This window comes from Nerophis lumbriciformis, linkage group LG14 (genome assembly GCF_033978685.3).
Source record: "Nerophis lumbriciformis linkage group LG14, RoL_Nlum_v2.1, whole genome shotgun sequence".
Taxonomy (NCBI): Eukaryota; Metazoa; Chordata; class Actinopteri; order Syngnathiformes; family Syngnathidae; genus Nerophis; species Nerophis lumbriciformis.
The window spans coordinates 14363484-14388823 of record NC_084561.2 but is presented as its reverse complement, the minus strand read 5'-3'; the positions used below and the strand labels follow the sequence as shown (position 1 = coordinate 14388823).

General features: G+C 35.5%; 1 long non-coding RNA gene across 1 annotated transcript in view; it reads left to right on the top strand.

Annotated features, from left to right (window-relative positions):
• The window catches only part of LOC133616574 (uncharacterized), a 76805-nt gene extending 51832 nt beyond the window's left edge, over positions 1 to 24973 (top strand). Inside the window, exon 3 of the long non-coding RNA XR_009816878.2 lies at positions 20604 to 24973. This is a non-coding gene — a long non-coding RNA (uncharacterized lncRNA). The remainder of the gene's footprint in view (positions 1 to 20603) is intronic.
• The last annotated feature ends 367 nt before the right edge of the window (positions 24974 to 25340 follow it).

Sequence of the window (25340 nt, the reverse complement as noted above, 5' to 3'; positions counted from 1 at the left end):
ACCTTGTGTTTATTTTTGGTTTAAGCATTAGACACCTTTTTACCTGTACACTGCCTCCCACTGTTTCCGACATCTACAAAGCCATTAGCTACCGGCTGCCACCTACTGATATGGAAGAGTATTACACGGTTACTCTGCCGAGCTCTAGACAGCACCGACACTCAACAACAACACATCATTTGCAGACTATAATTACTGGGTTGCAAAAAATATTTTTAATCCAAATATGTGAAATTAGATCATCTCCCACGGCACATAAACAGTGCATGAAAAACACTGCTATAATAATCAATATAATAATAATTTTGTAGCAAAGCAGTGCTTTTTATGCTGTTATTTTTCACCTCCCTTCTGTTATTTCTTTCTGTAGCAGTCACAGTTTCATGGTGTCCTCACTTTGCTTGCCCACACACAAGTGTGCCATCTTTCTGTCCTCCTAAATGTTCCTGTCGCCAGGACAGCAGAGAGCTGTGTTAGCATGGCTCCACTCCCACCGCCAAAACCCATGGTCACCAAAGACAGCCATTAAAAAAAAAAAAAAACAGGAAATGAGGGGTCTGAGAGGTCCAGGGACAGGAATAACCTTTTTTTTTTTTGAAATTATTACTTCTTTTTTCTAAACATCCTCACGTCTAAACTGGTTAAGGGACTCGTTTCGGAGCCAGTTCTTTCTTTCATGTGACTTGATGGATGGGTGGTGTTTGAAGAGACAGAGACTGATGCGGTCACATTTGGTACACACCGGCCTATTGTTGTTTTACGAGATGCTCAAATTATGTGCAAGCCAGCGAAGGGAAGAAAGAGAGGAAAAAGGTAGAGGATGTTCAAACGGCCACCCACCCCCCCACTCATTTCCTCTCTGAGTGTTTCTGTCTTTGCTCTTTAAGGAGCGGCCAAGCCTCTCTACAAAGCTCACCGAAAAAGGAACACCGTCTGGCCCCCCCCCCACCCCCTTTGGCGGCCGTTGGCGTGCACGAGGTGAGGGAGAGCTCCACGCCACGCTATGTCAAGGGGTGTCATATTTCAAAAAGGCGCATACAGGAAGTGACAGGCGAGCGAGTCAGTCAAGTCAGATTGATTCACTGCGGGACAGAGCGAGTCATTGTCACTTTCACGCTCGCGACCGAAAAAAGAAGGAGCAAAAAGATGGGGCGGTGGTTTACAACGGCGAGGGGCAGACACAATGACTCCGTTTATAATCCGCAATAAAGAATGACGCTGATGGGCGACTGTTGACCGCGGTGTTATATTGCATCGGCGCGAAGCAGAGATGAGACTTTTCTATGCGTCTTTGGCAGCATAAAAAGCCTCGACGTCATCCTATTGATTGAAGATTCAAATAAAACGTTTGAAGTTGCTGCCATTTCAGAATGACACAGTGGACTCGGAATGTTCCAAACCCTTCAAAGTGAGCACAAGAAGAAAATATCTATTAAAAACAGTAAATAACACACATTTACAAAAATATGAAAGGCATAAATATGCATAAATATATATATATATAGACATATATATGCATATATATATATATATATATATATATATATATATATATATATATATATATATATAAATAAACATATATATGCATACATACAAATGCATACATATATACTGTATGTATACATATATATGCATACATACATATGCATACATATACACATATATATGCATACATATATGCATATATATACATACATATATATATACATACATACATACATACATATATACATATATATGCATATATATACATACATACATATATATACATACATACTGTACATATATATACATACATACATATACATACAAACATACATGTATATACATATATACATACATACATACATACATACGTATACATACATACATACATACACATATGTATATATACATACATACACATATGTATATATACATACATATATACATACATATATACATACATACATATATATGCATGCATATATACATACATACTGTACATATACATACATACATATATATATGCATGCACAGATACATATATATAAATACATACATACATACATACTGTACATATATACATACATACATATATATATACATGTATATACATGCACAGATACATATATATAAATACATACATACATGTATATACATACATACATACATACATACATGTATATACATGCATACATACATACATGTATATACATGTATATACATACATACATACATATATATACATACATACATACATATATATACATACATACATATATATACATACATACATACATACATGTATATACATACATACATGTATATACATACATACTGTACATATATACATACATACATACATATATATACATGTATATACATGCACAGATACATATATATAAATACATACATACATACATACATACTGTACATATATACATACATACATATATATATACATGTATATACATGCACAGATACATATATATAAATACATACATACATGTATATACATACATACATACATACATGCATGCATACATACATACATGTATATACATACATACATACATGTATATACATACATACATACATATATATACATACATACATACATATATATACATACATACATATACATACATACATACATACATATACATACATACATACATATATATACATACATACATATATATACATACATACATACATACATGTATATACATACATACATACATGTATATACATACATACATACATGTGTATACCTACATACATACATGTGTATACCTACATACATACATGTATATACCTACATACATACATGTATATACATACATACATACATATATATACATACATACATATACATACATACATACATACATATACATACATACATACATATATATACATACATACATATATATACATACATACATACATACATGTATATACATACATACATACATGTATATACATACATACATACATGTGTATACCTACATACATACATGTGTATACCTACATACATACATGTATATACCTACATACATACATGTATATACCTACATACATACATGTATATACATACATACATATATATATATATATATATATATATATATATATATATATATATATATATATATGCAGTAACTATTCTTTCCAGGGTCAAAAAGGCACAAGAGATGTAAAAAGAAAATATACAGTGTACCGCATTGAAGCTACAATCATGTTTTTCTAGTACTGTTTTTTTTGTGTGAGCGAAGCAAAAAACCAGTAATACACGTGGCGGAGGTCGAGACTCAGCAGGAAACAACTGCTTCCCCGAAGAGCCTAATGATTAACCCCTAAAACCGTCAAAAAATAAAAATAAACGTAGTTGCCCTCAGAGGAAAAACAAACATTTTCATTTCATTAGCCGCTCGTTTAAGTAAGTATGGCTTCAAACTGAGACTTCATTGGAGATAAATACTTTGGGAAAAGTCCTGCACTGCAAAAAGTCAGTGTTCAAAAACAAGAAAAAATAAATAAATTTAGGGGTATTTTATTTGAACTAAGCAAAACTATCTGCCAATAGAACAAGAAAATTTGGCTTGTCAAGACTTTCCAAAACAAGTAAAATTAGCTAACCTCAATTAACCCAAAAATACCTTAAAATAAGTATATTCTCACCAATAACAAGTGCACTTTTGTTGGTAGAAAATAAAAAAAAAGAGACCTTTTTGCTCAATATGTTGAAAAATATTCTTAAACTGAGTAAATGCTAGTGCCATTATCTTGGCATAATGATATGCGCTCGGCATTACATTTCTTGAAACCAGCAAACTTATACTAAAAACTAATTTATTGCTCTTAATGGAAAGGCAACAAGGCAACATCTTGTTACTCTCGGGGTCTCCTAGCTGCTCAGGCAAATTATGTGGTCTAAAAATGCATTTTTCCATGGATAACATGACATCATCAGTGCTCTTTCAGTCAATTAGTGCGCATATATACAGCCCGGCCCCCGGCCAAACATTTTTTTATTGTAATTTTGAAGAATTAATCTGAATGTGCATGAACTATTTCTGTTCAAAATAGTTAGAAATGTCAGATGTTAAATGTTTAAATATTAACTGTCAGTTTACTGTACTGTGCCAACTGTACTACTATATGAGTAAGTTTTATTTATGAGACAAATGTGTCAAAGTCATGATTTTTTTTTTTCATGCTTGAAATAAGAAATTATTACTTTAAAACAGTAGTTTTATACTTGTGAGTGTTGATGACACAGATTTGCATCAGTTGATATTCTAGTTTCAAGCATGTTTTACTCAATAAAAGTCATAAAATCTCAGCTACAAGCTGTAATATCTTACTGAGATCATTTCGGACCAAAACCCTTAAAATAAGTAAAACACATAAAATCTGATTAGTGAGAAGAATTATCTTATCAGACAGAAAATAAGCAAATACCACCCTTATTTGAGATATTTAATCTTACTTTAGTTTTTGCAGCGTGGAACTTGCTGAGAACCAGTGTCCTCTCCAGTGGACACTCGTTTTTTTCAGGAACAAAACAAACGTCCTCTGCAGTGGACGCTGGCTCTCAGCAGTACGTGGTGGCATCCCATCCCTGACTTCAATTCAGTCCAAGAACTATCCATCGAGCTCCAAAATACACTTTGACGTCAAAGGGACTGCATTTTATTGTGCTTACGAAGCATTAAACAGTTGCCATTTTGGTGCTCAGTTTTATCAGTGGCTGAAAGAGTGAAAAGGAGTTAAAGGCAAAGGGGCCCCCTTAAGCTTTCCGTCAAGCCTCCCGAGAGAAGACAAAGGCTCGCATTGACTGCTGGGTGTCGATAAGACCTATCATTAGTCTGCCGGTGGAGGGATTACCAACACACACAAACATGCTTATCCACATACGTATAGTGCACTCGGGTCCCTATTCCTATAGCTATTTTCTTTTCTTTCTTTAATATTTGTATGCGTGCCAAAGTAGTGACAGGTAGCGAGACTTGATTTAAATAGAGGAGGCAGAGGCCGTGACCTCCTGTGTCAATCACATCAGTCTGTACGCGCAGCTGCATGATGTCAGCGTGTGCACACGTATGGATTTGTGATGCTATTTTAGTGCAGTGCAGCAGTCTAAAGGGGCACGTTTTTGTTTTTTTCTTGCTGTCAAATGATTATTTTTTTCCATTAGACTAACCACACTTTTGAACCATGATTAATAGGGATGTTTGATAATAGGTACTGCCTTTAGCGTCCTCTACAACCTGTCGTCACGTCCGCTTTTCCTCCATACAAACAGCGTGCCGGCCCAGTCACATAATATAAGCGGCTTTTCCACACACATTAGTGAATGCATGCATACTTGGTCAACAGCCATACAGGTCACACTGAGGGTGGCCGTATAAACAACTTTAACACTGTTACAAATATGCGCCACACTGCGAACCCACGCCAAACAAGAATGACAAACACATTTCGGTAGAACATCCGCACCGTAACACAACATAAACACAACAGAACAAATACCCAGAAACCCTTGCAGCACTTACTCTTCCGGGACGCTACAATATACACCCCCGGTATCGATATTTCAGTATCATCATCATTTATTTTTATTCCTTTCATGAAAATGCATATACAAGCCATATACAGTTGACACTTTCATTGTTTTTTTGTTTCTTATACATTTCCATGATCAGAAAGGAAAGTATCTAACCGCACATCACAGAATGTATTCGTTTTTTAAAATTTTTACAGTAAAAAATGCATTGAAGGTTCCAGCTATCGATTATTTTAGTAATCAATAATAATAATAATAATACCTGGGATTTATATAGCGCTTTTCTAAGTACCCAAAGTCGCTTTCCATGTAGAACCCATCATTCATTCACACCTGGTGGTGGCATCAAGTAATCTATTTATTAGTTTGCTCCATTAAACCAGTCATCTGATAAAACACACTTTATAGCCTCAATGTATATTTGAGGGAAAATACTTGAAATAAACAACTATTTTTGTGCTTGCCATGACCTTTATTGGTTTTTTTTTTTTAATAAATGCACATCATCAACATTCAAATTGTAAACATTAAAATGAAAATATCAGCTGTTTCGCCGCCACATCGATCACAGCTCCCGGCCACCGTCGCTCTCATGTGCGCTCTATTGGAGCGGTCATGCGGAAACTATGTCCACGTATTTAAAGTTCCAGGCATCCATGTCTGGATTTCATCAATTTTAATTAGTTAGAGTCATTAAATGATGGATTGAAGCGACACACTATAAATCAAACTTTTTTTTCTTATCGATTTAGTCGTTGCAGCCCAAATTGCATGCATTTTAACTTTAATATAATCTGATATTGGAACCAACATTATGTTAACATATGTATATGTTTTAATGTTTGTTAAAATACATATTTAAAGGTGTGCTTGTCACCCTGATTAATGATTTCAAAGCAAGTATTTGTACGTAAAAAAATATATAAAACAGTCGATTTTACGTTAATATTCATAAATACTTACTAGAGATGTAAGATAATATCGGGCTGTCGATATTATCAACCGATAAATGCTTTAAAATGTAATATCGGAAATTATCGTTATCGGTTTCAAAAAGTAAAATGTATGACTCTTTAAAACGTCGCTGTACGGAGTGGTACACGAACGTAGGGAGAAGTACAGAGCGCCAATAAACCTTAAAGGCACTGCCTTTGCATGCCGGTCCAATCACATAATATCTACGGCTTTTCACACACACAAGTGAATGCAAACGCATACTTGGTTAACAGCCATACAGGTCACACTGAGGGTGGCCGTGTAAACAACTTTAACACTGTTACAAATATGCGCCACACTGTGAACCCACACCAAACAAGAATGACAAACACATTTCGGGAGAACATCCGCACCGTAACACAACATAAACACAACAGAACAAATACCCAGAAGCCCTTGCAGCACTGACACTTCCGGGATGCTACAATATACACCCCCCGCTACCCCCTAAAAACCCCGTCCCCTCCATAACCCCGCCCACCTCAACCTCCTCATGCTCTCTCAGGGAGAGCATGTCCCAAATTCCAAGCTGCTGTTTTGAGGCATGTTAAAAAAAATAATGCACTTTGTGACTTCAATAATAAATATGGCAGTGCCATGTTGGCATTTTTTTTCCATAACTTGAGTTGATTTATTTTGGAAAACCTTGTTACATTGTTTAATGCATCCAGCGGGGCATCACAACAAAATTAGGCATAATAATGTGTTAATTCCACGACTGTATATATCGGTATCGGTTGATATCGGAGTCGGTAATTAATATCGGAATATCGGACATTGGCAAAAAAGCCATTATCGGACATCTCTAATGATTAATAATCACTGTAAATTACTTGTTTGCATCATTTAAATTAACAATAAAAAATATACCCCCTGTATTTTGACGCATGCAATTTTAATGTCAGAATGTCATACACAAACCTATTTTATGTATGTATTTATTTATTTGAATTAGGACAATGCATATTCATCAACATAGAGCAAACAATGTAAATATGCCGCAGTTAGCACAATAGCTCATTTTCATTCGTTGTCTTAAGGCAGGTTAATACGGTAAACATTCAACAGGTCATGATAAAAAAGAATACATGCCATGTTGGCATTTGTTTTCCATAATTTGAGTTGATTTATTTTGGAAAACCTTGTTACATTGTTTAATGCATCACAACAAAATTAGGCATAATAATGTGTTAATTCCAGGACTGTGTACATCGGTATCGGTTGATATCGGAATCGGTAGTTAAGAGTTGGACAATATCGGACATCAGCAAAAAAGCCATTATCGGACATCTCTAATACTTACTGTTACAAGTGGCCCGCTGAGCGATGTGGCCCTCAATGAAAAAGTGCTTATTGTATATGTTTTTTTTCAAAATAAAAGCTTAAAAAGTACCTGTACACAATCATTAGGGTACTTGTCTTGTGGTATGCAATTTATTTGAATGCAACAATTACCTAAATGCTTGCAAGGTCGAATAAATCCATGTGGTTAAAAGTGGTTGATGGTGATAGTCCTGCAAGTTGCTGCACATTAATTAGCGAGGAAGGAGTAAAATAAGGTGCTTAAAAAAAAGAATGCGGTTCCTCATTAGCTTTTGTTGTGTGTGTGTGTGTTAAATATGCATGGTGCCACTCCTGTCTAGTTCCTAAGTAGATGATGAACCATAGCTCGTATTCTCATCCCCTCTCATTAACACGGCCCCTGGAGAATATATGAGTTTGCTTACCTTCGCTTGATCGGCGCTCGTGGCCGAACAGCGAGCATCAGCTCAGGGTCATTAGCCTCCTGCGTGGTGCAAATAGCTTTCGATAGCATTCCGGCCATAATACGACAGGAGCACGATTAACCCATTGATCTGTGGAGGATAGCACATTGGAAACATTATGAGGAAAGGAGTGGATGAGGATAACGGTCATTTATTATTTGTTGCCTTTCCCATTATAGGTCGTCTGCTGTGAGCTTGTGTTGCTCTACAGTGTCTTCCGGGCGGCCTCATTTTGAGGACTCCAACTGCTTTTCACCCAAAAACAATTTGCCCGCAAACAACAGCTACACAGGGGACGAGTGGGCAGAGGATCAAAGCTCCGAGAGAGCCCTCGCTCCACGTCTTCGTGACTTTATTGCCTCGTTTACACCGAGCTTGTGCAGCATCATCGTAAATGTGAGCCAGCCATCGCGCCGCCTTGATGTTTACAAAGAATTCATCAATGGTGGCAAAGTGCCGCCTCCGGTGTGTGGATTTGTATTGCCGTGCGGCATTGTGCAGCAGCATGGGGGCTCTGTTTGAACAGCTTTCATGCATAGGACAATAAAGATAAACATAACATCAACATACACGGTCAAAGTGTTCGAAAAAAACTAAAAATGCACTGTCATGAGTAGGGTTGGAAAAAACAAAATTGATATGGCAATATAATTTGCAATGCTTTTTCTAACGATTTAATACCGATTTAAAGCTGTTATTGCTCAAAACAAACAAAAAATAAATAAATCTATGTTTTGAACAACATTAAGGCTCCAATCCACTTTGACATATTTTTGGGGTAAATATTGTGTCTTTGCATTGTAAAAAAACTAAGTTTTCTTTGACAAAAAGGGTATAAAACAAACCAAAAAAAAAACATTTATAAAAATGTATAATCGACGGATGGATCTGAAGTTGATATAAGCGTTAAAGGCAAAAAATAAATACAAAAAAATAAATTAATTACTTTTTAACACTTTTATGAGTGAGACCCTTTTGGATCTCCAATAATGTCAGTGGGATTTTTTTTTTTAAACTGTCAGTACTCAAAAATTATTAATGAAGTATAATCAATGGTGCTATTAACCTATTTAAGGCTCAAATTACTTCACATTAAACATTCCACTTAAAAAAAAAAAAAAAATGTGGAAAATATTGCATATTTTTTCTTTCTGCCATAAAAAAATGGGTTTTGACAAAAAGGGCTTAAAAGATTTTTTTTTTTTTTAAATAAATAAAATAAAAAAATGTTTACCAACAGACCTGAAGTTGACCCTGAAGATTGTCCTGAAGCGTTAAAAAAAAAATTAAAAAAAAATAAAATAATAATAATTTTAAGCGTTAAAGGCAAAAAATTAATTAAAATAAAATTAATTAATTAATCACTTTTATGAGTGAGACCCTTTTGGATCTCCAATAATGTCAGTGGGATTTTTTTTTTAAACTGTCAGTACTCAAAAAGTATTAATGAATTATAATCCATGGTGTTATTGACCTATTTAAGGCTCAAATTACTTCACATTAAACATTCCACTTAAAAAAATAAAAAAAAAATTGAAAATATTGCATATTTTCTCTTTCTGCCATAAAAAAATGGGTTTTGACAAAAAGGGCTTAAAAGATTTTTTTTTTTTAAATAAATAAAATAAAAAAATGTTTACCAACAGACCTGAAGTTGATCCTGAAGATTGTCCTTAAGCGATAAAAAAAATAAAAAAATAAGTGTATATATATATATATATATATGACTTATATTCAACATTTTAATTAGAGATGTGCGATAATATCGGCCGATAAATGCGTTAAAATGTAATATCGGAAATTATCGGTATCGTTTTTTTTTATTATCGGTATCGTTTTTTTTTTTATTATATCAACATAAAAAACACAAGATACACTTACAATTAGTGCACCAACCCAAAAAAATCTCCCTCCCCCATTTACACTCATTCACACAAAAGGGTTGTTTATTTCTATTATTAATATTCTGGTTCCTACATTATATATCAATATATATCAATACAGTCTGCAAGGGATACAGTCCGTAAGCACACATGATTGTGCGTGCTGCTGATCCACTAATAGTACTAACCTTTAACAGTTAATTTTACTCATTTTCATTAATTACTAGTTTCTATGTAACTGTTTTTATATTGTTTTACTTTCTTGTTTAATCAAGAAAATTTTAATTTATTTATCTTATTTTATAAAAAAAATTTAAAAGTACCTTATCTTCACCATACCTGGTTGTCCAAATTAGGCATAATAATGTGTTAATTCCACGACTGTATATATCGGTTGATATCGGTATCGGTAATTAAAGAGTTGGACAATATCGGAATATCAAAAAGCCATTATCGGACATCCCTAATTTTAATGACTGAGACCCTTCCAGGTCCCCGGGACCAAACTTGAGGGGACCCCTAAAGGTTAAAAAAAAAAAAATCTATATATAGTATTAGTTTTGAAAACGAAAAATATCAAAATGGCCCCCGCATGCTTTGATTTTCATTGTGTGGCCCTCAGCAAAAAAAGCCTGGACACCCCTGCTGTATTGTACCACGACAAAAGTATTGTGATACATATCGTTAAGTCCTCGCCAATACCCAACCCTAGCAACGAGGAACTATTTGTTTTGTGCTTGACAAAACAATTTAAGTGGGAGCATTCCTGACAAAAAAACAACTTTTGGCTGCTTTGTACATTTCCGTCATTTTTCTCAGCTATGTTCTTGCAAGTGATATAGCAATTATCTGCATATCAATTTCCATGAAGGACAGGTGTGCATTAAATGACGTAATCGAGCATGAAAATGAATAGAGTTTCATGTAGTTGTGGACTTTAGACTTGTGCTGAGTTCAGTTCTCAGTGGCATTTCATGGCACTGAAGTCTAAGGTGTCAGTAATTGCTATTTTTCAGCAATGCAGCATTCGGGTTTTCACAAGGTGCTAATTAACTTGAACATTGATCTTTCTGCGGATTTTCCAGTGTCTCTTTGTCGTTAAATGCTTGCATCGCTCCAACAAGTGACAATATTCAGTTAGCTCACATTTGTAACCTCAGCAAAACCGTCCTCTCAGTATGAGCTATATTTGGACAGCATGTTAACCAAAAGTGTTCGCTCCAAACGGCCTCGGTGGTGGCTCAGATGTCTGTTTTGAGCAGAGAGAGAGAGACACACCCAGAGGATGGATATAATTAAGACGAGTGAAGTTTCTGTAAGTATGGCGAGTTAGTTTGTTCTGGGTGGTCTAGCTCGACATGTTTGGAGGAGGGTTATGACGCACGGCCACCGTTATGGTAAAAACGCAGACACGACCGTAAAAAAAGTGACCATAGTCAGCACAATCAAACATAAAACGGGGACTTTTTTTTAAAGCACATAGACGAGTTCCTGCTCTGAGATCCTTACATTGCAAAAAGTCAGTGTTCAAAAACAAACAAAAAAAATACAAAAATTAGGGGTATTTTATTTGAGCTAAGCAAAATTATCTGCCAATAGAACAAGAAAATTTGTCTTGTCAAGACTTTCCAAAACAAGTAAAATTAGCTAACCTCAATGAACCCCAAAATACCTTAAAATAAGTACCGTATTTTTCGGACTATAAGTCGCAGTTTTTTTCATAGTTTGGCCGGGGGTGCGACTTATACTCAGGCGCGACTTATGTGTGAAATTATTAACACATTACCGTAAAATATCAAATAATATTATTTAGCTCATTCACGTAAGAGACGTATAGGATTTCATGGGATTTATTGATTAGGAGTGAGAGATTGTTTGGTAAACGTATAGCATGTTCTATATGTTATAGTTATTTGAATGACTCTAACCATAATATGTTATGTTAACATACCAGGCACGTTCTCAGTTGGTTATTTATGCCTCATATAACGTACACTTATTCAGCCTGTTGTTCACTATTCTTTATTTAGTTTAAATTGCCTTTCAAATGTCTATTCTTGGTGTTGGGTTTTTTCAAATAAATTTCCCCCAAAAATGCGACTTATACTCCAGTGCGACTTATATGTTTTTTTCCTTCTTTATTATGCATTTTCGGTCGGTGCGACTTATACTCCGAAAAATACGGTATATTCTCACTAATAACAAGTGCACTTTTCTTGGTAGAAAAAAAAAAGAGACCTTTTTGCTCAATATGTTTAAAAATATTCTTAAATTAAGTAAATGCTAGTGCCATTATCTTGACATAATGATATGCGCTCGGCATCATGATTTTTTTTTTCATGCTTGAAGTAAGAAATTATTACTTTAAAAAAGTAGTTTTATATTTGTGAGTATTGATGACACAGCTTTGCAACAGTTGATATTCTAGTTTCAAGCATGTTTTACTCAATATAGGTCATCAAATCTCAGCAACAAGATGTAATATCTTACTGAGATTATTTAGGACCAAAACCCTTAAAACAAGTAAAACACTAACATAAAATCTGCTTAGTGAGAAGAATTATCTTATCAGACAGAAAATAAGCAAATATCACCATTATTTGAGATATTTAATCTTACTTAGATTCCAGTTTTTGCAGTGTAGGGTTTTTAGAATCAAACAACTGCACTGCAAAAACTGAAATCTAAATAAGATTAAATATCTCAAATAATTGTGATATTTGCTTATTTTCTGTCTGTTTAGATAATTCTTCTCACTAAGCAGATTTTATGTTAGATTATTTTATTTGTTTTAAGTATTTTGGTCTTAAATGATCTCAGTAAGATATTACAGCTTGTTGCTGAGATTTGATGACCTATATTGAGTAAAACATGCTTGAAACTAGAAATATCAACTGTTGCAAAGCTGTGTCATCAACACTCACAAGTATAAAACTACTTTTTTAAAGTAATCATTTCTTATTTCAAGCATGAAAAAAAAAATCATGACTTTGACACAATTGTTTCTCATATTAAAACAGATGACAGCCAAATGGACTTTGCTGTTTTATTTTCAATGAAACAATAGAAAATATGTGCTCATATAGTAGTACAGTTGTTATTAGTGAGAATATACTTATTTTAAGGTATTTTTGGGTTAATTGAGGTTAGCTAATTTTACTTGTTTTGGAAAGTCTTGACAAGCCAAATTTTCTTTTTCTATTGGCAGATAATTTTGCTTAGTTCAAATAAAATACCCCTAATTTTTGTATTTTTTTTTCCTTGTTTTTGAACACTGACTTTTTGCAGTGTGATTTCAATGCAACTTTGATGCTTTAAAACATTAAAAAAATAAATAAAAAAAAGTTTAAATTTGCACAATTTTATTTAGAATGAGGTGGCGACTTGTCCAGGGTGTACCCCGCCTTCCGCCCGATTGTAGCTGAGATAGGCTCCAGCGCCCCCCGCGACCCCAAAGGGAATAAGCGGTAGAAAATGGATGGATGGATGGATGGATGGATATTTACAAAACACATATTTTGTTTTTAAAAGAACGCATCATAGCCCTCAACGGCCCGGCGGGAGCCGGACTCATAACTCTCATAATGTTTGTTTTCCTCAGCTCATTCCCGCCCTGGATCGTTCGTCAGCACTGTGATTAAAAAGTTTATTGATGATTTCAAACCGCGTTATTGCCTCTCTGACCCCGCTGTCGGAGACAAGAAAAATGACTGACGGGATCAATCGTGAATTTGTCGAGCTGACAAAGCAGCACACCGGCAAATTAAGCGACCGCCAAAGGATGCTGTGTTTGTAATGTATAATAATCATAAGAGTAGAACACTGTTATTTTGAGGGGGAAAAAATGTGATTCAAACAAGATTTTTTTTATAAACTGTTTGGCATATAGGAGCACGGCCAATGAAGCCCACAGCAGGGGGCGGAAGTTAGAAGCAGTCATTCCTGATCATCCGCATTTTTTTTCCTTAGCACGTGCGCGCTATCAGACGTCTGCTGCCTTGCAAACACGGCTCATTGAGCTGGCAGCCACAGCAGCAACGTATACGATAACATTCGGTTAAAAAGGGGCCCGAAATGGATTGGAAGAAAATGTAAGTTAAGAAATTGTAAGTTGTAAGTTCTGGCAAGGCAGTAAAACAGAAGGCAATTTGGATTTGAAATGCATACTAAAAGTAAAAATGTAGTGTATATCCCACTGTCATGGTCGTCTTAATGCACTGGGGCCCCGACCTAATCAGGGGCCCCCGATTTTGACGGCGGAATGCACTGATTGGTGTTCGTACACTGCAAAAACTGAAATCTAAGTAAGAATAAATACTTCAAATAAGGGTGATATTTGCTTATATTCTGTCTGATAAGATAATTCTTCTCACTAAGCAGATTTTATGTTAGAGTGTTTTACTTGTTTTAAGGGTGTTGGTCCTAAATGATCTCAGTAAGATATTGGAGCTTGTAGCTGAGATTTGATGACCTATATTGAGTAAAACATGCTTGAAACTAGAATATCAACTGATGCAAAGCTGTGTCGTTAACACTCACAAGTATAAAACTACTTTTTTAAAGTAATAATTTCTTACTTCAAGCATGAAAAAAAAAAACTCAAAAAACTGCAAAAACTGAAAAAAGTAATAATTTCTTACTTAAAGCATGGAAAAAAAAATCATGTCGAGCGCATATCATTATGTCAAGATAATGGCACTGGCATTTACTTAATTTAAGAATATTTTTCAACATATTGAGTAAAAATGTCTATTTTTTTCCTACCAAGAAAAGTGCACTTGTTATTAGTGAGAATATACTTATTTTGAGGTATTTTTGGGTTCATTGAGGTTAGCTTATTTGACTTGTTTTGGAAAGTCTTGACAAGCCGAATTTTCTTGTTCTATTGGCAGATCATTTTGCTTAGTTCAAATAAAATACCCCTCATTTTTTTTTTTTTTTTTCTTGTTTTTGAACACTGACTTTTTGCAGTGTGTGAGGTCACTTCCTTTTGTAGACACGCCGTGTATGGATTTTCATATTTACCACTCTAGCCAAAGAGAGCCCAGCGAGTTGGTTCGATGTGTACAATTTAATAGCTTAGTTGTGCTTATATAAGTTTTTTATTTATTTTTTCATTCATTTTTATTTATTTTTTCTTGTTTTTGAACACTGACTTTTTGCAGTGTAGCTGTCAATCACAGACAGCCCTGCTTCCTGTAGCGAGTGTGTACTCTCTTTCTCTCTCTCAGCGGCGTTGTTGTTTATTCCTACAATTGCCGGTGTGAGAGGCAAGCGTCCTGATTACTGAGCTAAAAGCACAGGCAGTCTCCCGGACCGCCAGCGCAGTTTTTGAAGAACATATGTGCATGAGCCCGTCGCGAAGTAGATGTAACCATGAAATTGTGAAAAAAAAAAAAGTTCAAATGGATGATAGTTTTGCATTGTTGCTGTTTTTTTTGAGTAAAATTATCATTTTTTATTTTTTTTAACTGTGTTTACATTGCGGTATTGGGGGCCGCCAGAACACTCAGCCCCGGGAACCCCTCTGCCCACTGTTCTATATGATGCTGTATAAAGAACATTGTTCCCGACTTGTTGGGAGGAGTAAACATTTTTATATAAATTATTATTACTGATTGGCTATTGATCAGTATCGCTCGGTTTTTGTGGAAAAATTACATGATTGGCCAATACTGATTAATGATGATGGCAAAAGGTAATCCCCTACTTGTTGACACTATTTATTTTTAGTCCCCCGGCTGACAAAAGGCTGTATATGTCCATACACAGTGTGGATCCGCTACCCTAAGTTCATAATCCTCCATTGCTGGGAAATAAACTATATTTCTTACTAGTATTATTATCACTGGAGGCTGAGGCTAAACATGTGAGACATGAAGTAAGAACAGGCATGGGCAGACAAGAAGACCTGCTAGTCACTAAGGTAGCTTGAAACAGCACGAAGAATAAGAAGTGGATATGGAAGCATGTTACAACAAGAAGTAATAATTGCAATGTGCTCTGCTTCTGTGTAGCTGCCAGGTGTAAACTTAAGAGGGGGACAGAGCGATCCATATATTGGTAGTGTTGATACCAAGGGTAGTATCAGTATGTGATCAATACAAGGGTAATTAAATCAATATTTTTATTGTCCAAAAAATCTGTTTTTTGCCATTCTTGTTATTATTTACAAACTCAGGGAATAATTACCCGGACACAGGAGGACTTTGATGCCAAAACACCGAATTGTTTAGTGAGTTGTAGATAGTACTTTTTGCTTTTGTTTAGTTATTGTGTACTATTGACTATGGATGTATATCTTACAGCAACTCACGGTTCCGATTTGAATGGATTGTCGGGTGATTCGAATCAGAATCGATTCTTGGTTCAAAAAGATTTAAGCAATGTATTATTTGGTATTAAATGTATAATAAAACTTTTTTCAAACAGGTTAAAAAAAAAACCTCATCTTGTCCGTATGACGTATGTGCACAGTGAGTAATTGCGGAGATTTTTTTCAACTTAATTCTCAATTAAATATACACATATATATGTATATATGTATGTGTGTGTGTATATATATATATATATATATACATACATATATACATCCATACATATATGTATGTGTGTGTATGTACATACATACATACATACATACATACATACATACATACATACACACACACGTGTTTGTATGTATATATATATATATATATATATATATATATACCGTATATATATATATATATATATATATACACATATACATATACATACATATACATATATATATATACATATATATATATATATATATATATATATATATATATATACATACATACATACATACATACATACATATATACACACACATATACATATATATACACACACATATGTATGTGTGTATAAATATATATATATATATTATATATATATATATATATTATGCACACACACACACACACACACACACACACACACACACATAAACACACACATGCACACATACAAATGTGTGTGTATAAATATATATATATATATATATATATATATATATATATATATATATATATATATATATATATATCTTTATATAATACACAGTATTATAGACATATTCAAACGAGTTCCTTATTCTCTTTTGTTATATACAATTGTTTGATCAAAACAAAGTCAACAGTACACAATAACTATCCATCCATCCATCCATCCATCCATTTTCTACCGCTTGTCCCTTTTGGGGTAGACAATGCAAAACTACTACCTATTACTATCTACTACTCATTTAAGTCCTTTAGGTTTTTGCCCTCATAGTCCTCCTGTGTCCAGAGACTTATTCCCAGAATGTATAAACATTACCAAAAACACCCAAAAAATGATTTTGAGAAAATATTTATATATACTGTATATATTATGATTTCAACCTAATCACTATTGCCACATGTGTCGTGTACTGGCTGCGACACAGCTGACACAAAACATTATTCTCTCTATGGACTCTTATTACCGTAATCTGCATTTATTTACTCGAATTTTAGAAATTACGAATCGATTTAGAATCGCGATTCGGATGTAAATTTATTTTTTTCATCATTCCTACCTTTGACTTTATTAACATACATTTACAGTTAATACTTGTGATTGGTATCAGCTGATATCACTCACGGATGATCTGAGATCGGCTCCAGCACCCCCCCGCGACCCCGAAAGGGACAAGCGGTAGAAAACGGATGTATGGATGGATGGATGATTGGAATCGACAGCATAAATCTTGGATTGGCACACCCGTTTTACTAAGAAAAACAGCTACAACATTAAACACGAAAACCTCTCTCTTACTCCGTTTTTGAGAAGTTTTAGGCAGCAGAAAATAGTCCATTTCTCCTGTGGCTGCCCCGCTCGCTTTTATTTTAAACATCAAAGCCAAGTCGGAACAATTGAGGCAATTTTTCATCCGACCAAGGTCAATCATTGTTCTCTGTCTACTATCCTGCTCCGAGGAATTCTGGAGAAATATATTTCAACTGGCAAGTCTCTTTTGTAGCGAGCCACCTTTCACACGTTTAAAGAGCGATTCTGTGTTTGCGGATTGTGTCCATAATTTATTGGAATGATCAAGTTAATTTATTACCAACGGCAGCGTTAGTGTGTGCACCGCAGCGCCGCGTCCGCCCCTTTTCAATAACAAAAGACTTAGAAAGAAAAGAAGGGGTTGATGAAAGCATAAAAAAAAAGATCCTTGAAATTGGCCTTTGCATCTGCATGCAAATTTGTACTTTCAGATCAGGGCTCGGTTGTGTACGCAAACCCCAAAAAGGGCCCGGTCGAGACACGCACAAACACAGCATATGTACTCGGATATCTTTAGAAGGAAGAACTTGCTTTCACCACATGAAACCGTAACCTCTTTGTCGAATGTTTGCCAAGGTTACGCCAAAAGGATGGGGTGGGGAGAAAAAAAAAGCTCTCTGGGGAACTTCTCTTAAGTATTGTGTTCAAAGTGGCTTAAAATACATTTTTAAATATTATATTCCACTGCAGTTTGAATAGGCTTAGCGGCCACAAAGGGAGCCCGGGCGCTGACACACAATAGGAGACAAGTCGGAGCTTTCTGAAAAGGCCCCCCTTTCAAACCGGATGGGTCACTCAACTCACTGGTTTTCACGTATAATCTCTTCAAATTGTGTTTTTTTTTCTTCCTCTAACCATATTAAAGCATATCTGTGACGCATCAGTTCTACTGTAGAGAAGGGATTCATATGACCCCGCAAAGTACAGTCTGCTGCATACTTGCCAACCCTCCCGGATTTTCCGGGAGACTCCCGAAATTCAGCGCCTCTCCCGAAAACCTCCCGGGACAAATTTTCTCCTGAAAATCTCCCGAAATTCAGGCGGACCTGAGTGACGTGTCGACAGCCTGTTTTCACGTCCGCTTTCCCACAATATAAACAGCGTGCCTGCCCAATCACGTTATAACTGTAGAATGATCGAGGGCGAGTTCTTGGTTTCTTATGTGGGTTTATTGTTAGGCAGTTTCATTAACGTCCTCCCAGCGCGGTAACAACACACAACAACAGCAGTCACGTTTTCGTCTACCGTAAAGCAGTTCGTCCGCCGTAAACAGCAATGTTGTGACACTCTTAAACAGGACAATACTGCCATCTACTGTACATGCATATGTGACAATAACATCTACGGCTTTTAGAGAGTGCAGTGCACAACTGTGCACACAACAAGGAGACGAAGCGGAATGCATCATCAGAGAGGGTGTTCAGCATGGTTAGAAAAATAGTGACAGAGAATAGAACAAGGATGGACAATTCAACCCTTAACTCAACAATGAGTAGATGAGTGTTATGTTTGTGTATATGTGTGAATAAATGAACACTGAAATTTTTGCGCTTAAACTTTTCCATGACTTCAGCTCCAGGCTTCGTCCGTTTGTTTGAGATTGTAATTACTGCCACAAGTGGTGGAAATGTGTATTACAACCGAGTACTGCTGCGGCCCATACGGACCACAGCTGAGAAACATATTTTTTGTTGGCCTTCTGTCTACGAAACACTGGTTTAAAGCTAACTTAGCGATTAGCTTAGCTGCTAGCATGCCTGCTCTTGGCTCGGTGTGTAACATGTTTAGCCTCGTCCTCCAGTGATACTTGATAATGAAACTTCGGATACTAAGAAATGTAGTTTATTTGCCGTAATGGTGGTGATTATTATTAACTTAGGGGAGCGGCTCCACACTGTGTATGGAAACACATAATTAGCTGCTAGCCACTTGTCGGGGGACTAAAAATAAACAGCGTCAGTCAGAGGGGGTCGACATTAATCGGCAATGGCGATCAGATACTTTTTCACGAAAATCGTCCGATCGATCGACACATCCCTTTTTGTAACTCTGGCAAAAGAAAAAGAAACTACTGATGTCCACTTTAGTGGACGCTGGCTCTCAGAAGGTTACAATAAAATGCAGCACCGCAAAGCTACGCAATATGACTTCTCAGATTTGTGGCCCACACACAGAGCACAGGTTTTTCATCTTTAACAGATGAAAAGAAGTCAAATCTTACACAAATGTAGGCTCTTTAACTTTGTTTCTCAAGACCACCCAGAGTGTTTATTATTAGGTGCTGAGAGGTCTCGTTGTACGTATAAAAACAGTGTGATTTATATTGGGGAGATGAAGGTCCGAGTTGAGTTGTCTTACATACTATCAAATAATTCTAAACCCTCATTACGACTACAAACGTGGCTGGTATCAAAAGGAAACACCGTGTGTATGTTTCAGATCTGCTTCATCACTCTGTGTGTGTGTGTGTGTGTGTGTGTGTGTATTCAGTGACATTTAAATAGCGTGCATTACACCTACAATTATCCTTCTTTCTTGTTTTGTTTGTTTTCTGTCCAGGTCCAGACATGATGGAGGCGCACACACACAACGATATCTTGACTCTGTCTGTGGTCTACCGCCAGGATACTCCCACCCCTCGCCCCTCCTAGGCATCCCTGCATTTGCCGCCACACACACACACACACACACACATACTGGTTATCATTTGGAATCAGGACCAAGTTTTTGATCATCACTTGTGGGGACCACCCTTTCTACAGGTTGTGGAGGCATAAAAAAAATTTGGTATAATGGCAACTGCCCAGTTAGCTCATACACGTCTTTAAATCTCTGCATTGATGAAGTAATGTGCTGATCATTCTTACTGGGGACCCTGGGGAAAAAAGTGTTAATATGGTTCACGGGGACCAAATTTAAATCATTTTGCATAATTCACACAAATTTGTACGTGACTACTGAGGACCATTTAAGAAAAAAAAAAAATCAAATTAAATATGACATGATCCTCAGAATACAGCACTACAGCTGTCCTCTTATAGGAAGTTTCACCACTTAAATGTTAAAGCAAATCCTGCATCTTCTGTGACATTACTGAAAACTGCTATTTAGCAGTAATGAAGTTGTCTGCAACTCCAACTACCATATATAGAAGGGTATAGAATGGATCTGACTATCATTTAAAAAGGAGACCTGTTTTTTTGTCCCCATACCGTCAGAGGTCCCCTAAAGGTGACTGTGTAAACGGAGCGATGTCCCCATTAAGTAAGCATTGCCAGAACACACACACACACACACACACACACACACCAAACCCTTGCCTTTAACATTACAGAGGGTAAAAGGGTTGTGAATGCGAGAAAACACGCCGATTATCCGGTGTTATTATTCAAATGGAATGAAACTGGTGATTTATATATTTTTTTAGAGAAATATGTATGATTCAGCGATTTCACAGATTTAGTAGAAACCTCCTTTATCAGAGTTGATGTTAAATCAGCCACCTTTTATTTAAAACAATCCCTTCTTTATCGCTGTTGATTGGGAAAATAAATAAAAATCGAGTCACATGCGATTCGCGATTCTTATTTACCACGATTCTAAATCAAATCACAATTTTGTAAGAATCGATTTTTTTAATACATGTTAAAACTCTTAAAAGTCAGCAGATAGATACGCTTTTGTATCCCGTAACCTGTTTTGAAACGGTTTCATTCCAATTTATATACCAAATATGTTGCGAGAAACGGTTTGAAATGAGAATACACCAAGAATTGGACTCAAATCTTGAGTTCAGAATCTTTCCTGTGATTGTAGACTACGATGGAATTGTGTGCAATCCTGTTTAGTGCAACTTTAATAAAAAAATAATAGTAAAAAAAAAAAAAAAAATATATATATATATATATATATATATATATATATATATATATATATATAGTATTATATACTATAGTCGTGGTTTCTGTGGTTTATCCGTTATACAGTGCTCATATACAGCGGAATATACGTTAGGTCAGGAAAAAACAAGAGGCTATATCATCCCTACAAGCCTGTTTCGCAGGTTTCCCTTTTTATAAAATGCCCTGACGAGCAGGGAAACCTGCGAAAGGGATGATATAGCCTCTTGTGATTTTTCCTGACCAAACGTATAGTATTATATACTATATTATTGAATATGTTCATAGTTAGAGCATAAAAAACATGTTTACGGCCTTCCAAATACATTGTTAATGTCATGAAATCCTTCTAGACATGAAATAACACCCCTTTAGTCACGTTTGTACTGTTTAATCTGATATAAGGCTTCCTGAGGCTGAGCCAATCAGTGGCCACAATACTAAACAGCGCACTCTAATGGCTTTGGTCTCTTCTTGTGGCCAATACTACTGTAGTATTGATATCTTTAGGTCATTTAGCCACTTTTAAGCTTACACAATGCCTGATTTGGGCCAAACATGTAGAATATGCTTACAAAATCATCTGCAGAGCTGCAAACTTCTAAGCGCGATACGGCGAAGGATTGTACTACGAAATGTGTCTCTTGAGCCTCGTTCTGCAAGTACGCCTGCACAGGCTTCAACCTTAAGTGCGTGCATGCTTCAACTCTTCTATTTTCAGCCGTCCAAACCAATCTCCTCCGGTTGAACAGCTGCACCGCATGTCCCACAAACCCCCCCCCTTAACCGACCCCGCCCACACCGCCCCTGACCCGACGGGCGCCCCTCCCAAACCTCAGCATCCTGCATGCGCCCTCCAAAAAAACACATGACCCCAAATTATGTCTGCCGACCCCCCCCCCCCTACTTTGCCATAAGATGAGTTCAGAACAGCTCGAATTCCCCTGATATATGCCCTGAAACTATAAGACGCAGCCTTTCAGGACATACGGTGCATCCGGAAAGTATTGATTGATTGATTGATTTAAACTTTATTAGTAGATTGCACAGTACAGTACATATTCCGTACAATTGACCACTAAATGGTAACACCCGAATAAGTTTTTCAACTTGTTTAAGTCGAGGTCCACGTTAATCAATTCATGGTATTCACAGTGCTTCACTTTTCCCCCATTTTGTTATGTTACAGCGAGGGATGTCCGATAATGGCTTTTTGCCGATATCCGATATTGTCCAACTCTATAATTAATGATACCGATATCAACCGATACAGATATCAACCGATATACTGTATACAGTCGTGGAATTAACACATTATTATGCCTAATTTGGACAACCTGGTATGGTAAAGATAAGGTACTTAAAAAAAAAAATTATAAAATAAAATAAGATAAATAAATTAAAAACATTTTCTTGAATAAAAAAAGAAAGTAAAACAATATAAAAACAGTTACATAGAAACTAGTAATATTTTTCGTTTTCAAAACTAATACTATATATAGATTTTTTTTTTAACCTTTTAGGGGTCCCCTCAAGTTTGGTCCCGGGGACTCGGAAGGGTCTCAGTCATTAAAATTAGGGATGTCCGATAATGGCTTTTTGATATTCCGATATTGTCCAACTCTTTAATTACCGATACTGATATCAACCGATACCGATATCAACCGATATATACAGTCGTGGAATTAACACATTATTATGTCTAATTTGGACAACCAGGTGAAGATAAGGTACTTTAAAAAAAAATTAATAAGATAAATAAATTAAAATGTTCTTGAATAAAAAAGAAAGTAAAACAATATAAAAACAGTTACATAGAAACTAGTAATTAATGAAAATGAGTAAAATTAACTGTTAAAGGTTAGTACTATTAGTGGACCAGCAGCACGCACAATCATGTGTGCTTACGGACTGTATCCCTGCAGACTGTATTGATATATATTGATATATAATGTAGGAACCAGAATATTAATAACAGAAAGAAACAACCCGTTTGTGTGAATGAGTGTAATTGTGGTCCCCTTTATTTAGAAAAGTACCGAAAAGTACCAAAAAGTATCGAAATACATTTTCTGCAACCAGAAAAATAATTGTAACCAAACTTTTTTTTATTTTAATTTTTTTTTTTTTTTTTCTGTATTTCAAATCTATTTTTTGTTTGAACATATTTTTTTTGGTTGCAAATCCATCATTTTGTTCTAGGAGGGGGTATTAATGCAGTTTTTATTTGGTTGCAAAAAAACACTTTTCTCTCCATAGATTTAAAAAAAAAAGAGTGCCAGTCATGTTATAGCTGCTCTCCTGTTATTTAGAAAAGTACCGAAAAGTATCGAAATATTGTTGGTACCGGTACCAACATATTGGTATCGGGACAACACTAGACTGTAACATAACAAAATGTGGAGCGAGTGAAGCGCTGTGAATACTTTCGGCATGCACTGTATTTAACAGTTCACAATCAAGTGAAAGCATGCATTAAAGCTACTCGTTTTAAGCTAAGAATTAACTGTAGCGTCACCACTCAGATTCCAGCAGTTGGCTTTTGAATAGAATAGAGTTGTATTGTCATTAGTACAGTGAACAGGTTCAAAGAACAACAAAATTGGAGCAGATCCCCTAAAGTGCATACACAATAGTATAGTAATATAATAATAAGTGATATATATATATATATATATATATACCTACGCAGTGGCCTAGTGGTTAGAGTGTCCGCCCTGAGATCGGTAGGTTGTGAGTTCAAAGCCTGGCCGAGTCATACCAAAGACTATAAAAAAAATGGGATCCATTACGTCCCTGCTTAGCACTCAGCATCATGGGTTGGAATTGGGGGTTAAATCACCAAAAATAATTCCCGGGCGCGGCGACCGCTGCTGCCCACTGCTCCCCTCACCTCCCAGGGGGTGATCAAGGGTGATGGGTCAAAATGCAGAGAATAATTTCGTCACACCTAGTGTGTGTGTTTGACAATCATTGGTACATTAACTGTAACTTTATAAATAGTAAAAAAGATAAAAAATATATTAAAAAATATACATATATATATATATACATACATATATATATATATACATACATATATACATATATATATCTCATTTAAATATATGATGTATAGATATATATCATATATATCTACATATATATCTATATGTATATATATATATACATATATTCATATATATATACACACATACATATACATATATATATATATATATATACATATACATATATATATATATACACACACATATACATATATATATATATATAAATTAATTAATTAATTAAATATATAAAGTGACAGAGGTGTAAGGTGACAGGTTATTGCACATTATTCTGTTTCACAGTCCAGTATTATTGCACTTATCAAGAGGCCATTTAGGATATATTG